The 14,806-nt window shown below is 47.9% G+C and overlaps 1 long non-coding RNA gene across 2 annotated transcripts in view; it reads right to left on the bottom strand.

Moving 5' to 3' along the window:
* Positions 1–14,806, bottom strand: part of LOC129707925 (uncharacterized) — a 191,510-nt gene that overhangs the window by 21,365 nt on the left and 155,339 nt on the right. For both annotated transcript variants that reach the window (XR_008725254.1, XR_008725255.1), the window contains one exon: positions 6,201–6,287. This is a non-coding gene — a long non-coding RNA (uncharacterized LOC129707925). The remainder of the gene's footprint in view (positions 1–6,200; positions 6,288–14,806) is intronic.

Raw genomic sequence — 14,806 nt, 5'->3', positions numbered from 1 at the left:
ACCACATTGCAATCATCAATGGTCAATGATCCAGTTAGTTTTCACAAGAGTGTCTCGGTCCAGAAGTAAATGTCCTCCATGATAATTTACAATCCAGCATCCCACGCGGATGTGTTCCCAACCCTCTATTCCACTCCCCAACCTCAGGCTTCAGAGATACAGCGCGGAAACAGGCCCCACGGCCCACAGAGGCCACGCCGACCAGCGTTCCCTGTACAGCAGCACTATCCAACACACGGGGGGGACAATTGACTTTTTTTTTAACCAAACCCTACAAACCTGTACGTGTGTCCTTGGGAGTGTGGGAGGCAGTGTGAGTACAAAGTCCGTCCAGGCAGCACCCGTGGTCAGGATCAAACCTGGGTCTCTGGCGCTGTGAGGCAGCAGCTGGTCCGACTTCATTGACGCGATTTCCAAGAATGCACACCAGTGCCTCGACATTCTCAGAAAGGAAGGGGATTCGGCATATCTCCAGTGACTCATCAATTACTACAGATAGACCATAGAAAGCATCCTCGCTGCTTGGTATGGCAACTGCACTGCCCAAGACTGCAAGTAATTGCGGAGTTATGCCCCTGTCTCATTTAGGAAACCTGAACGGAAACCTCTGGAGACTTTGCGCCCCACCCAAGGTTTCCGTGCGGTTCCCGGAGGGTTTTTGTCAGTCTCCCTACCTGCTTCCACTACCTGCAACCTCCGGGAACCTTGGGTGGGGCACAAAGTCTCCAGAGGTTTCCGTTCAGGTTTCCTAAGTGGGACAGGGGCATTATGGACACAGCCTAGTTCATCACGCAAATGAGCCTCCTTCCTCCCTCCGCATCAATCCCCCCCCCAAATTGATTCCATCCAAACCACTCAGAACCTTTGGAAATTAAGGAAAAAAGAGAAAACAGGTCTCTGAAAAATTATCTACTGCCGAAACATCACCCCATCCATGTTCTCCAGGGATGCTGCCTGACCCGCTGATTTACTCCAGCACTTTGTGTCCGTCTTTGGAACAAACATACAAAGTGCTGGAGTCACTCAGTGGGTCAGGCAGTATCTCTGTCGAGCTTGGTCTCTTGCCCCGAGCAGGTGAATTTAGATCACAGGTTTAAGGTGAAGGTGGAAAGGTTGAATAGGAATCGGAGGAATCTTTGTGTGAATTTTTCACACACAAAGGGTGGTGGGTGTATGGAATGAGCTGCCAGAGGAGGTCGTTGAGGCTGAGACTATCCCAACATTTAAGAAACAGTTGGACAGGTTTGGAGGGATATGGACCAAACATGGGCAGGTGGGGCTCGTGTAGCTGGGACCTTGGTCCTTGTGAGCACGATGGCCGAAGGGCCTGTTTCCATGCTGTATCACTCTATGACTCTATGAAAGGTGCCAGATGGGATTGGGCACTTCAGAATATACAGACCACTTGCGTCCCATTTAGTCTTTTCTCATCCCCTCGCCCGATGACACAACTCATCGGGATAACAGGCAAAACAAAGATATTCCACCGTCATTAGGTACGTGATAATAAAACACCAATGCAGAGGGTTTAACAAAACACTAGCTCAACCAAAATGAATCACACATTCTTTGCCACAGAAGGCTTTTAAGATTGTAAGTGGTTGGAGCAGAATTAGGTCATTCGACCCATCAAGTCTACTCCGCCATTCATTCAATCATGGCTGATCTATCTCCCCCTCCTCACCCCGTTCTCCTGCCTTCTTGAGTATAGGAGCAGGGAGGTTCTACTGCAGATGTACAGGGTCTTGGTGAGACCACACCTGGAGTATTGCGTGCAGTTTTGGTCTCCAAATCTGAGGAAGGACATTGTTGCCATAGAGGGAGTGCAGAGAAGGTTCACCAGACTGATTCCTGGGATGTCAGGACTGTCTTATGAAGAAAGACTGGATAGACTTGGTTTATACTCTCTAGAATTTAGGAGATTGAGAGGGGATCTTACAGAAACTTACAAAATTCTTAAGGGGTTGGACAGGCTAGATGCAGGAAGATTGTTCCCGATGTTGGGGAAGTCCAGGACAAGGGGTCAGAGCTTAAGGAGAAGGGGGAAATCCTTTAAAACCGAGATGAGAAGAACTTTTTTCACACAGAGAGTGGTGAATCTCTGGAACTCTCTGCCACAGAGGGTATGAGTTCATTGGCTATATTTGAGGGAGTTAGATGTGGCACTTAATCAGAGGGTATGGAGAGAAGGCAGGTACAACTGAGTTGGATGATCAGCCATGATCATATTCTGCTCCTGCACCTAATTTTATGTTTCTATGTTTCTTCTCCCCGTAACCCCTGATACCTGTATTAGGCTGTGGAGGCCAAGTCATTGGATATTTTTAAGGCAGAGATGGATAGATACTTGATTAGTACGGGTGTCAGGGATTATGGGGAGAAGGCAGGAGAATGGGGTGAGGATGTGGAGATAGATCAGACATGACTGAATGGCGGAGTAGACTTAATGGGCCGAATGACCTAATTCTGCTCCTATCACTTATGACACAAATTAGCCGCCGTAGGTTTTACAGACCACTGACTATTTTTTTAAATGTGTGAAAGGGGAGTTGGAAGCAGCGTAAAATATCATCTCACTGGAATTTAGTTTGTTGGTCGTGTTAAAGCCTGAGTTTCCAAACTGCGGGACAACATTAGTGGGCGGCTCTCCACCCGCCAGACCACGGGATGTATGTCATCGCCATTGACGTAATACCAGACATGACTTCAGAAAGCCCTGGGATCGGTCTGGGTGGGGGAGGTCTGTCCCACTCGCCTCTAGACAGTGCGTGTCACCGCAGACTCAACGCCAGGCCAGGTTCAGAGATACAGCACAGTTTAAGAATAAGGGGTAAGCCATTTAGAATGGAGACGAAGAAACACTTTTTCACACAGGGAGTTTTGAGTCTGTGGAATTCTCTGCCTCAGAAGGCGGTGGAGGCCGGTTCTCTCAATACTTTCAAGAAGAGAGGGCTCTTAAATATAGCGGAGTCAGGGGATATGGGGAGAAGGCAGGAACGGGGTACTGATTGGAGATGATCAACCATGATCACATTGAATGGCAGTGCTGGCTCGAATGGCAGAATGGCCTACTCCTGCACCTATTGTCTATTGAAACAGGCCCATCGGCCCACCGAGTCCATGCCGAGCAGCCATCACCTGTTCACGCTAGTCCCAATCTTATCCCCACTTTCTCATCTACTCTCGATACACCAGGGGCAAATTCACAGAAAGCCAATTGACCTAACTCCCACGTCTCTGAGGCGTGGGAGAAAACTTGCGCAGTCACACGAAGAACATGCAAACTCCACACACAGACCGCACTCAAAGACAGGACCGAACCCGGGTCTCTGGCGCTGTGAGGCACAGTAGCCCTAGCAGCTACGTGTTCAAAGACACGGCCTTGATGTGTTACCACCAGAGATATCCGGATCTTAACACTGTTTAAGTTAACAGCAGGATGTTGAACAGGATGTGCGCTGATCTATTTTACCCAGCCACAAACTTCATGAGGCGAGATGACGGAGTCTCACGATTCCTAATGCGACTTCTTCCAGATTCATAGGGCTACCGTTAGTGACTACAGTGAACGCATTCGGCACGGTGGCGTGACGGTAGAGTTGCTGCTTCACAGTGCCAGAAACCCGGGTTCGATCCCGACTACGGGCGCTGTCCGTGTTTGGAGTTTGCACGTGCTCCGTGTGGCCACATCTCAGAGATTTTGTAGGTTCATTGGCCTCGGAGTTTGCACGCTCTCCCGGTGAACGTATGTCGGCCTGGCTGGTTCCACGCTGTATGGCTAAACTAAACTAGAAACATTTAAAGGTGTTGCCCAAGACAACTAAAATGGGGCCTTTAAACAAAGAGGACAAATAATTATGGCAATGCCGTGCACCTAGTAGATAATAAAGTATTTTTAGAAATCACTCTCGCCCCTTCAATTAGTTAACCACAGAGCAAAGTGAATAAAGCCACTGCTATTTTTACATGGAGCGCAGCATAGGATCCAGTGTCTTCAAAATTAATGTCTTTTATCTCAGCTTTTTGAAAGATGCTTAATCAAGCATCAGATCGCTGTGGTGGGAAGATAGAGAAACAGGCCTCAGCTTTTGACAGCCAAAAACCCTTGTGGCATCTTGATCCAGTTTACCACAGGTCCCTGTGGGAGGACTGTAGGACGTTGATTTGAATGGCTCTTCTCCAAACCAAAGAAGTGGTGAGCACTCGCACTTTGAGCTGATGCAGGAAGCATCGTCCACAACAGTGCAGGAGGAGGAGGAGTCAATGAAGCCCAACCACAGAAGATATGCGTAGGAAGGAAATGTGTAGGAAGGAACTGCGGATAGATGCTGGTTTCAACCAAAGATAGACACTAAAAAGCTGGAGTAACTCAAGCAGCATCTCTGGAGAAAAGGGTGAGGTGTGTTTCGGGTCGGGTGAAGAAGGGTCTCGACCCCGAACCTCACCCATTCCTTCTCTCCAGAAATGCTGCCCGACCTGCTGAATTACTCCAGCATTTTGTGTCTATCTACAGAAGATATGGATCTCAATTCTTCTGCCCATCCAGCAGTGTTCTTGGTGAGCTGCTCCACATTGCTTTACCTCCGAAACAGTCAAGTGACACAAACCGCTAGAGTAACTCAGCGGGTCAGGCAGCATCTCTGGAGAAAAAGGAATAGGCGGCCCTTCTTCAGATGCAACATATGGATTGGAGGTGTCATTCCTTGTTTCCTAAGCATGATTACCTTGCTGTAAAGGAGGGCAGCAATATGCGATGGATTGCCATCTGTAGCAGCACCATTCAAAGTATAGCCTCGCGTGGAATAAGCGAGTTCGGTATTCCGACTGTGCATGCCCAGGTCATAGGTCACTCGATACAAACATCCTCGACAACTGTGCTGTGGCATTAACCCGTCGGGTTAACCGACAGCCCTGGAGTGACGGGACACGGGCCCAGGCTCACAGCCAGCGCGGAGACTCCACTGCTCCGGGCCGGTGTCCCGTCAGTCCAGAGTTGTCGATTAACCCGGCAAGACAGGCAGAGTTGAGCTAGAGTTAGCGCTTCCTCTCCACGCTGGCTTGTAAGCCTGGGTCGTTGTCCCGTCAATCCAGGGTCACCCCGATATCTCCGGCCGTCCCTGGACAGGGATGTGACACAAGGAGTGGTTGGGGACAGGGAGGGTCCAGTAGCAATTCCACAGCGCTTGCAGCACCAGAGACCCAGGCTCGATCCTGACTACGGGTGAAACGCAGGTCTGTGTCCATGCAGTAGCACAGTTGCCGAGAATGGTTGCATCGAGTGACCTTTGACAAATCCCATGATTCCTTGCGTTTTTCGGAATACTGAACTCGCTTATTCAAACAATGCTCTTGCTGCTCACCAATACCCCTACTGAGATTCATACAGCATTCACTCCAGCATACTAGGCCTGTGGTCTGTGGGAATTCTCTTAGTCCTGCCACGTGGAAGATAAACGCAAACTACTTCAGGGTGACTGCAATTAACAGAGCAGTTCCTCCTCGCAAACAAACACAGAGTGCTGGAGGAAGTCAGCGGTGGGGTCAGGCAGCATCTCTGGAGAACATGGATAGGTGCCGTTTCTGCCAGGTCAGGGCCCTTCTTCAGTGAACAATCTATCCACCTATCCATTTCCTTCTGAGATACTGCTTCGCCCACTCAGTTTTAGACTTTCGACTTTAGACACAGCGTGGAAACGGGCCCCACGGGGGGAGAAGGCAGGAGAATGGGGTTGCAAGATAGATCCGCCATGATTGAATGGTGACTCGATGGGCCGAATGGCCTAATTCTGCGACTTCTGAGTCTGTGCCGACCAGCGATCAGTGCAGCAGCACCAGCTTCCACACTAGGGACAATTTACACACGGCAATTAGCCTTCAAACCAGTACGTCTTTGGAGTGTGGGAGGAAATAGGAGCACCCAGAGAAAACCCACGCAGTTACAGGGGGAGCGTGCAAACTCCGTACAGACAGCACCCATAGCCAGGATCGAACCCGGGTCTCTGGCGTTATAAGGCAGCAATTCCACCACTGTGACACCCTTTGGTGTACACCAACATCTGCAGATTAACTTATAACCAATGTCTGATCTACAAAGTGAGCAGGTAATCTGCCAATTACAGGCAAGGCAGCAGCCATTTTCCACCACTGTATCAGGCCTCCCATCATGTTGGAATGGATCTTGAGGACAGTTCAAAACTCACCCGTAACGTATCATATCGTAGTTCCAATTACTGCGCACATCTTCACTTCCACTTCAGCGCCAGTTCCAATCCCATGAAAGGGCCAACCTAGAGTGAGACAAGGATTGAGAAAATCCATTAAGAGGGAAAGACTCATATAGCAGACTGTACACAGCCCCAGATCAACATACAATGAAAGGCACAAATAGTGGAGCAACTCAACGGGGCAGGCAACATCCCTGGAGAACATGGATAGGAGATGTTTCGGGTCAAGACCTTTCTTCAGGGGTATTTAGAAGAGTCCAACCTCAAACGTCACCTTTCTACGGGGATGTTGCCTGGCCTCTCAGTATCAGGATCGCTGAGATATTCCACCATTTTGTGTCTTCCCTTGGTAAACCAGCATTTGCTGTTCCTTGTTTCTGCAGTAGAAACACACAAGCTTGCCTGAACACCACTCTGCTCCTTTTAAAACCTTTCAAGGCAGGCAATTAACCCAGAGAGTGCAAACCACAAAATTCTCGGCACGCGGACTTTGGTGGCATGCTCAGAGATTGAACAGACGCAGGACAATGCCTCAAAATGAGTGGGAACACTGATGGACTTCTGCAAACAATGTTTTTTTGCTTCAACAGTGGAAGTTTGACAACCTTGACACTGAACTTCTGAAAAGCTGCAGCAGTGATCTTGCAGCAAAGAGTGCAGCAGAAACCGAGGGCACAATTTAACATGCGACAGAATGGAAGCACTTTGCATTTTACGCAGGGGATATATTCCTGAAAAGCAGCGCGCAATTCTAAAAGGCGTCTATTAAACATATACATTTAATGAGGCCTTGATTTGAGCGTGTGATTTCAAAAATACAGCACGTAAATTAGGTTTTAGTCTTAAGTAAACAAGTGTATAATTTCTAAAACGCACAGATCAAATACGCGAGGTGCCTGTACAGATGGATTAGATAACAACATGGTTCCCTGAATGGTTCCCATGGCCAGGTACCAACATTTCAAGTGCATGGAAATGTGCAGGAAGGAACTACAGACTGAAGGTAGACACAAAATGGGTGTCGACCCGAAACGTCACCCATTCCTTCCCGCCAGAGACGCTGCCTGTCCTCGCTGAGTTACTCCAACTTTTTGTGCCTATCTTCGTAGTCCAATTTAATCCATCCATGTTTGAAAATAGCTCCAGAGTTTTGCAAATTTGCCCCTCTCGACAAAGGGATTACATGCAATGAGTTGACCGCCTGATCTACTCGGAGACACTGGAGCAGGGGGGAATATCATTAGGTAAAAGATGGAACTGCACATACTGGATAATACACACAAGGACACAAAGTGCTGGGGTAACTCAGCGGGTCAGGCAGCACCTCTGGAGAATATGGATAGTTGACGTTTTGGGTTGGGCCTGAAGAAGGGTCTCGAACTGAAACGTCATCTATATATGTTCTCCAGGGATGCTGCCTGACCCGTTGAGTTACTCCAGTTGAGACTGATTGTAGGAGGGGAGGGGGGTCGGTGAAAGCTGGATGATTGGGAAGGCAAGACAATGCGTGACGTGCTTAGACCCATCTCCCCTTTTGTAGCTTTCTTCTCCACCCCCTATAATCAGTCTGAGGAAGAGTCCCATAGAAACATAGAAACTAGGTGCAGGAGTAGGCCATTCTGCCCTTCGAGCCATTCAATGTGATCATGGCTGATCATCCCCAATCAGTGCCCCGTTCCTGCCTTCTCCCCATATCCCCTGAATCCACCATCTTCAAGAGCCCTATCAAGCTCTCACTTGCAAGCATCCAGAGGTCCAACCTCCACTGCCTTCTGAGGCAGAGATTTCCACAGACTCACAACTCTCTGTGTGAAAAAGTGTTTCCTCGTCTCCGTTCTAAATGGCTTACTCCTTATTCTTAAACTGTGGCCCCAGGTTCTGGACTCCCCCAACATCGGGAACATGGTTCCTGCCTCTAGCGTGTCCAAGCCCTTAACAATCTTATATGTTTCAAGTCGCGAGTGAAATGCCATGTTGCTTTAGGCTGATGCAATCCAGGAGACCAATTCATCCCTCCTACACCATTCCAATGACAACCCAACAAGACACATCTGCTGTCCTGAAAAGTTTATACATTTCGAGGAAACATGAGTTACACCACTGATTGGCCTCCCTTACAATAAATGATGACAAACTGGAATACACAAATGAATCACAACCAGTAAAACAACATTCTCTTTTCGAACAACGGGAACTTTGAGATGTGGAGGACTTTCCCTTCCCACTCATTCAGTATTAGTAGATCAAATGTAGTAAACTTGCGCTCACATCGCTCCAGAGATGACGTGTGTGTGCTGGTCTCTGTCCCCCCCAAGACAGCTTAGTATCTCGATCGTTTTAGCCCGATGGACATCATCTTTTCACTCCCAATGTAAAACAAGACCTTCTCCGCAAGTTCATGAAATTAAAAGAAATTGTGCCTTAAACTCAGAGAGTGGTAGCGGTGTGGAATGAGCTTCCAGTGGAAGTGGTGTCGGCAGGTTCATTGGTATCATTTAAAAATAAATTGGATAGGCGTATGGATGAGAAGGGAATGGAGGGTTATGGTATGAGTGCAGGCAGGTGGGACTAAGGGAAAAAAGTTGTTCGGCACGGACTTGTAGGGCCGAGATGGCCTGTTTCCGTGCTGTAATTGTTATATGGTTATATGGTTAAATACAAAGGGCTGGGGGTGAAGATTGCCACTCGCTAAACCCTTCTTGGTTAGTTTAGAGATACAGCGCGGAAATAGGCCGTTCGGCTCACCTAGACCACGCTGACCAGCGATCCACGCACACTAACGCTATCCTACACACACACACACACACACACACAGGGGACAATTTACATTGATACCAAGCCAGTTAACCTGTACGTCTTTGGAGTGTGGGGGGGGGGGAACCGGAGGTGTCGGTAAAAATCCACGCAGGTCACGGGGAGAACGCACAAACTCCGTACAGACAGCACCCGTGGTCAGGATTGAACCTGGGTCTTCCGCATTGTGAGGCAGCAAACATCACCCATTTTGTTTCTGCCTGTTCGATGCTGCCTGTCCCGCTGAGTTACTCCAGCTTTTTGTGTCTACCTTGGGTTTAAGCCAGCATCTGCCGTTCCTTCCTACACATTCTTGGTCTTTGGGGTGATGTTCTCCTGAAAACCAAACACCTGCCCGTAAACACTGAATAATTAACACAGGGTAGAAAAGTCCCTGAGAGGAAGGAAATATGGTGGGAGTATTTACTGATCAAAATACTCCCCCGGCTCAGGTGTATCATATCTATTTCATTCTTTGAAAAACTACCAGAGGGTATAGGTTTAAGGTGGGATCAAGGGTAGAGCGTTTACGTCGCGGCCCTGTTTCCACCAATATTTCCACCAAGAAGTGCAAGACGCCATTGTATGCAGATGCCGAGAAGTGTGTTCAGTTCTGGCTGAACGACTTCTAACCTTGTGATGTGGACTCGATAAGAAGAAGCTTTAAGGTTGAGAGGGGCAAAGTATAAAGGAGATGTGGAGGGTTAGGGGGCCCAGCACAACACAGCTGGCTTGTTTTGAATTCCTCTTCAGTGGCCGTAGCAATGCAAGGTCAAGGTTTCTGTCTGTGCTGTCAAACAAAGGCATCAGCTGAAGGTCAACGTCACCCCAACAACCAAGAAGGTGTAGGAAGGGACTGCAGAGGCGGGCTTCAACCGAAGATGGACACATAGAAACATAGAAACATAGGTGCAGGAGTAGGCCATTCGGCCCTTCGAGCCTGCACCGCCATTCAATATGATCATTGCTGATCATCCAACTCAGTATCCCGTACCTGCCTTCTCTCCATACCCCCTGATCCCCTTAGCCACAAGGGCCACATCTAACTCCCTCTTAAATATAGCCAATGAACTGGCCTCAACTACCCTCTGTGGCAGAGAGTTCCAGAGATTCACCACTCTCTGCGTGAAAAAAGTTCTTCTCATCTCGGTTTTAAAGGATTTCCCCTTTATCCTTAAGCTGTGACCCCTTGTCCTGGACTTCCCTAACATCGGGAACAATCTTCCTGCATCTAGCCTGTCCAACCCCTTAAGAATTTTGTAAGTTTCTATAAGAGAAACTTACAAAATACACAGAAAGCTGGAGTAACTCAGCGGGACAGGCAGCATCTTAAGGGCCTGTCCCACGATGCAAGTTTACCCAAGAGCTCTCCCGAGTTTAAAAAAAAAAATCAAACTCGTGGTAAGCACGTAGAATGTACGTAGCGGGCACGTCGGAGCTCGTGGAAGTCTCGTAACGCTAACGGCAGGTACTCGAGAAATGCAGTAAGCTCGTGAAACTCGTGAAGTTTTTTCAACAGTGTGAAAAATTTCCAAGAGTAAAAAAATACTTGTGATGAAGCACCACGAGTTTGATTTATTTTTTTAAATTAAACTAGAGAGAGCTCTTGGGTAAACTCACATCGTGGGACAGGCCCAAATAACAGGCAGGAACAAAAACAGGTGATGTTTCAGGTCGAGACTCTAAAGTCTGAACAAGGGTCTCGACCAGAAACTCCGCTGAGTTACTCCAGCTTTTTGTGTCTATCGTGGGCCAAGAACATTTTTTGTATATTTAAAACAAATTCTAAATGCTGTGTTGAACAGAGCTCTGTTTCCAAGGCCAGGTGGAGCAGCGTGGGAGTGAAGGTAATTATATATTAACCAGCCGCAGCTAGAACAATACTATTTATCGTCACTATTACATCAATTACGTTTGTTAGTTCTCATGCAAGAAGCAGATTGCCAAATGCACGCACTTGATCAGGTGATGATGATTGGATGGCGCTCAAGATTGAGAACATAGCTCAAAAGTTTGAAACTGTTGCACTGAAAGGAGAGATGACCTCATGTTTCATCCTGATGTAATGTATCTGCTGGAGTGGAACTCAATTAGTTTAGTTTAGAGATGCAGCGTAGAAACTGGCCCTTCGAGTCCGCACCGACCAGCGATCCCCGCACATTAACACTATCCTATGCTAGGGACAATTTTTACACAAGCCAATTAATTCAACTACAAACCTGTACGTCTTTGGAGCACAGGAAGATACCGGTGCCCAGAGAAAACCTCACACAGGCCATGGAGTGAACTTGCAAACTCCGTACAGACAGCACCTGCAGCTGGGATTGAACACGGGTCCCTGGCGCTGTAAGCTCTGCAAGGCAGCAACTCTACCTCCGTGCCACCGTGCCATCCATTAACAAATTCTAACGCGCCGTAACACATAGTCCATGTCAAATGGAAATATTTGTTTCACTATTTCATCAAGAATGTCAATATCCCACACCCTCTAGGACAGCTGCACCATCATAGCACCGGAGACCGGGGTTTGATCCTGACCTCGGGTGCTGTCTGTACGCAGTTTGCAAGTTCTCCCCGTGACCACGTGGGTTGCATCCGGGAGCTCTGGATTCCTCCCACATCCCAAAGACTGGAGGTTAACTGGGCACTGTAAATTGCCCCTGGTAACTGTTGGGGGGGATGAGAAAGTGGGATCACAGAACTAGTGTGAACGTATGATCGATGGTCGGCATGGACTCGATGCGCTGAAGGGCCACACTCTACCTCTAAGCTAAATAGAGCAAGGTTTCTGCAGAAGCATTTACAACTAGCAAATACAGACAATTCACCAAGACACCAATTTGTTCAATAACGGGAATTAAACCGACTTGTAGATAAGAACGTTAAGAATTTTGAGTTAATAGTGTTGATAATAAATCATAAGGAAAGTATAACGTGATAAACCAGCGCACTGCTACACAACATGCACACGAAAAAGCAAAAGGACGTTTGATCTACTGGCTCATGCGTGTTCTGAAAACCATATTTCAAATTGATGCTTCTGCCCAGAATCAATCAACACAATGTCTTTTAATCGTTGGTTCAGAAAACCAGGTATTAACCAGACTCTAATTGCCCAACGACTGCCAAAACTTAGCAATGAAACTTATGGCAGCAAACTGCAGAAGGCTTTACAAGACAGGCTGAGACCACGCAGCACATCGCAATGAGTGTCTCAGACACATGGAATGGAATTATTCATAGAAACCAGAATCAGAAGAAATATGGTCGCTACCATTACCCCAGAACTCAAGAACAGCCAGTTAATAACATTCAAACCCGCTACAAATCTCTGCCCATGGTCACCCTGGGCCCAGGTTAGTTTAGTTTGTTTTAGAGATACAGCACGGAAACAGGCCCTTCGTACCACCGAGTCAACGCCAACCTGTACACCAACACTATCCCACGCACTGGGGACAATTTACAATTTTTCTAACCTGCAAACCTGTATGTCCTTGGAGTGTGGGAGGAAACCGAAGTGCCTGGAGAAAACCCACACGGTCACAGGGAGAACATACAGACTCCGGACAAACAGCACCCGTAGTCAGGACTGAACCCGGGTCTCTGGCGCTGTGAGGCAGCAACTCTACCGCTGCTCCACTGTGCCGCCCACACAAGAACACTAATTTAGTTTAGTTACAGCGTGGAAACAGGCCATTCAGCGCACAGAGTCCACGCTGACTATTGAGGACTAGTACACTAGTTCTATGTACTATACCCCCCGGGCAATTTACAGAAGCCAATCAACCTGGGTCTCTGGTGCTGTGAAGCAGCAACTCTACCGCTGCGCCTTCTCAGACGACATGGGGGAGTGTTTGCACCATCAAACCCACTACAGTATAGCACAGAACAGGCCCGTCAGCCTGCAATGCTTAAGCCGAACACGATGCCCAGGTAAACTGATCCCATCTGCCTGCACATGATCCATATCCTTCTATTCCCTGAACTTCCATGTTGTTGACCAAGAGCCTCTTCAGCACCAGTAATGGCAGGAGCGGGCAATTGCAGTCACAAAGCCAATCAAAACATTTCCATGACATCTGCTTTGCAAATACTTCTCATGACACTCGATCGAGTAAGCTAAATTAAGGCAGCTCGACACAAAGGAGCCCTTGTACCCAATTATAAATAGCTCAAGGCAGGAGCGTTAGTGCTTTCATCAGGTCTCGATCGAGTCAATATTTGTTGAGTCTTGCTTGCATCGCAATGCCAGAACCAACCAGCAGGCCGGACGTACGCCACCGCCTTTATTGTTTACTGCTGAGCGGGGATTAGAATAATTCCCTGAGTCATCGCCACCCTCAAACACAAACCATCTTGCAACAGGATGGCCAAGGCTTTATTCCTGCATCGTGCATCTCTACACTGTCAATGGCTCGATTGTAATCATGTATTGTCTTTCCGCTGACTGGTTAGCACGCAACAAAAAGCTTTGCACTGTATCCCGGTACACGTGACAATAAACTAAACTGAACTGAGGAGCTGAAGGTGGAGGGGCCTACTTCACCTTTGACACTTGACTTCGAGGTTCAAAGGGGGAAGAGTAACTCCAACTATCTACAACAACCTGCCAGCAACAATGGACACCAGAGGCTCCGTGAAACTGGACATCACCTCCTAATCACATGTTCCTGCCTTCTCCCAATAACCCTTGACACCCGTTCTAATCGAGAATCTGTCTATCTCTGCCGTAAAAATATCTTGGCCTCCACAACCCTCTGTGGCAATGAGTTCCACAGGCTAACTAAAGAAGTTCCTCCTCACCTCCTTTCTAAAAGAGCGCCCTTTAATTCTGAGGCTATGACCTCTGGCCCTAGACTCTCCCACCAGTGGAAACAACCTTGCCACATCCACTCTATCTATGCCTTTCATTATACTGTAAGTTTCAATGAGGTCCCCCCCCCTTAAACCTTCTAAACTCCAGCGAGTACAGTCCCAGTGCCGTCAAACGCTCATCATATGCTAACCCACTCATTCCTGGAATCATTCTCGTAAACATTCTCGTGAGTTGAAGCAGGCCAACTGGATAATGATAAATATTTTTTTTTATAAATTTGCAAATGCGGTGTCTGCCTTGGGTTGCCCAAACTGGTTTAAGCACAAAAGGACACAAAGTGCTGGAGCAACTCAGCGAGTCAGGCAGTGTCCCTGGAGAACATGGACAGGTGACGGTTTTGCGTCTCAACCCTTCTTCTGATGCGGATTAATGCATAACTTGCAATTTTTGGAGAGGAGAAGAATAACCCCTGGATGAACATTATCCCGCTGTTAACACAGCAAGGTACAGCACATCCATGTTTAGATAGCGTTGAGGGATAATGGAAACAGGAACCTCAGCCCACTGAGTCTACGTCTATTATCTATGTTATCCCATTTACATGTCTACTCCTTACGTACTATGTAAGGAGTGGGTGAGAAAGTGGGATAATATATTTACAGAGGCCAATTAACCAACAAACCCACAGGTCTTTGGGATGTGGGAGGAAACCAGAGCACTCTGTGGGGGAGGGGAACCCATGCAAACTCTGCACAGGCAGTACCTGGCCTCTGGCTGTGTGAGTCAGTAGCTCGACCAGCACCATGTTCAGCATCGACACTGTGGTCCGACTAGAGTCACAGTCATACAGTGTGGACACAGGCCAACTTGTCCACACCTGCCAACACGTCCCATCTACACTTGTCCCACCGTACACTACCCCGTTCCTGCTTCCTCCCCATATCCCTGGATTCCTTTAGCCCTAAGAACTCTG

Source organism: Leucoraja erinacea, chromosome 22, assembly GCF_028641065.1.
Source record: "Leucoraja erinacea ecotype New England chromosome 22, Leri_hhj_1, whole genome shotgun sequence".
NCBI classification, from domain to species: Eukaryota; Metazoa; Chordata; class Chondrichthyes; order Rajiformes; family Rajidae; genus Leucoraja; species Leucoraja erinaceus.
The sequence above is the reverse complement of the archived record's forward strand: the minus strand, read 5'-3'. Positions and strand labels throughout refer to the sequence as shown.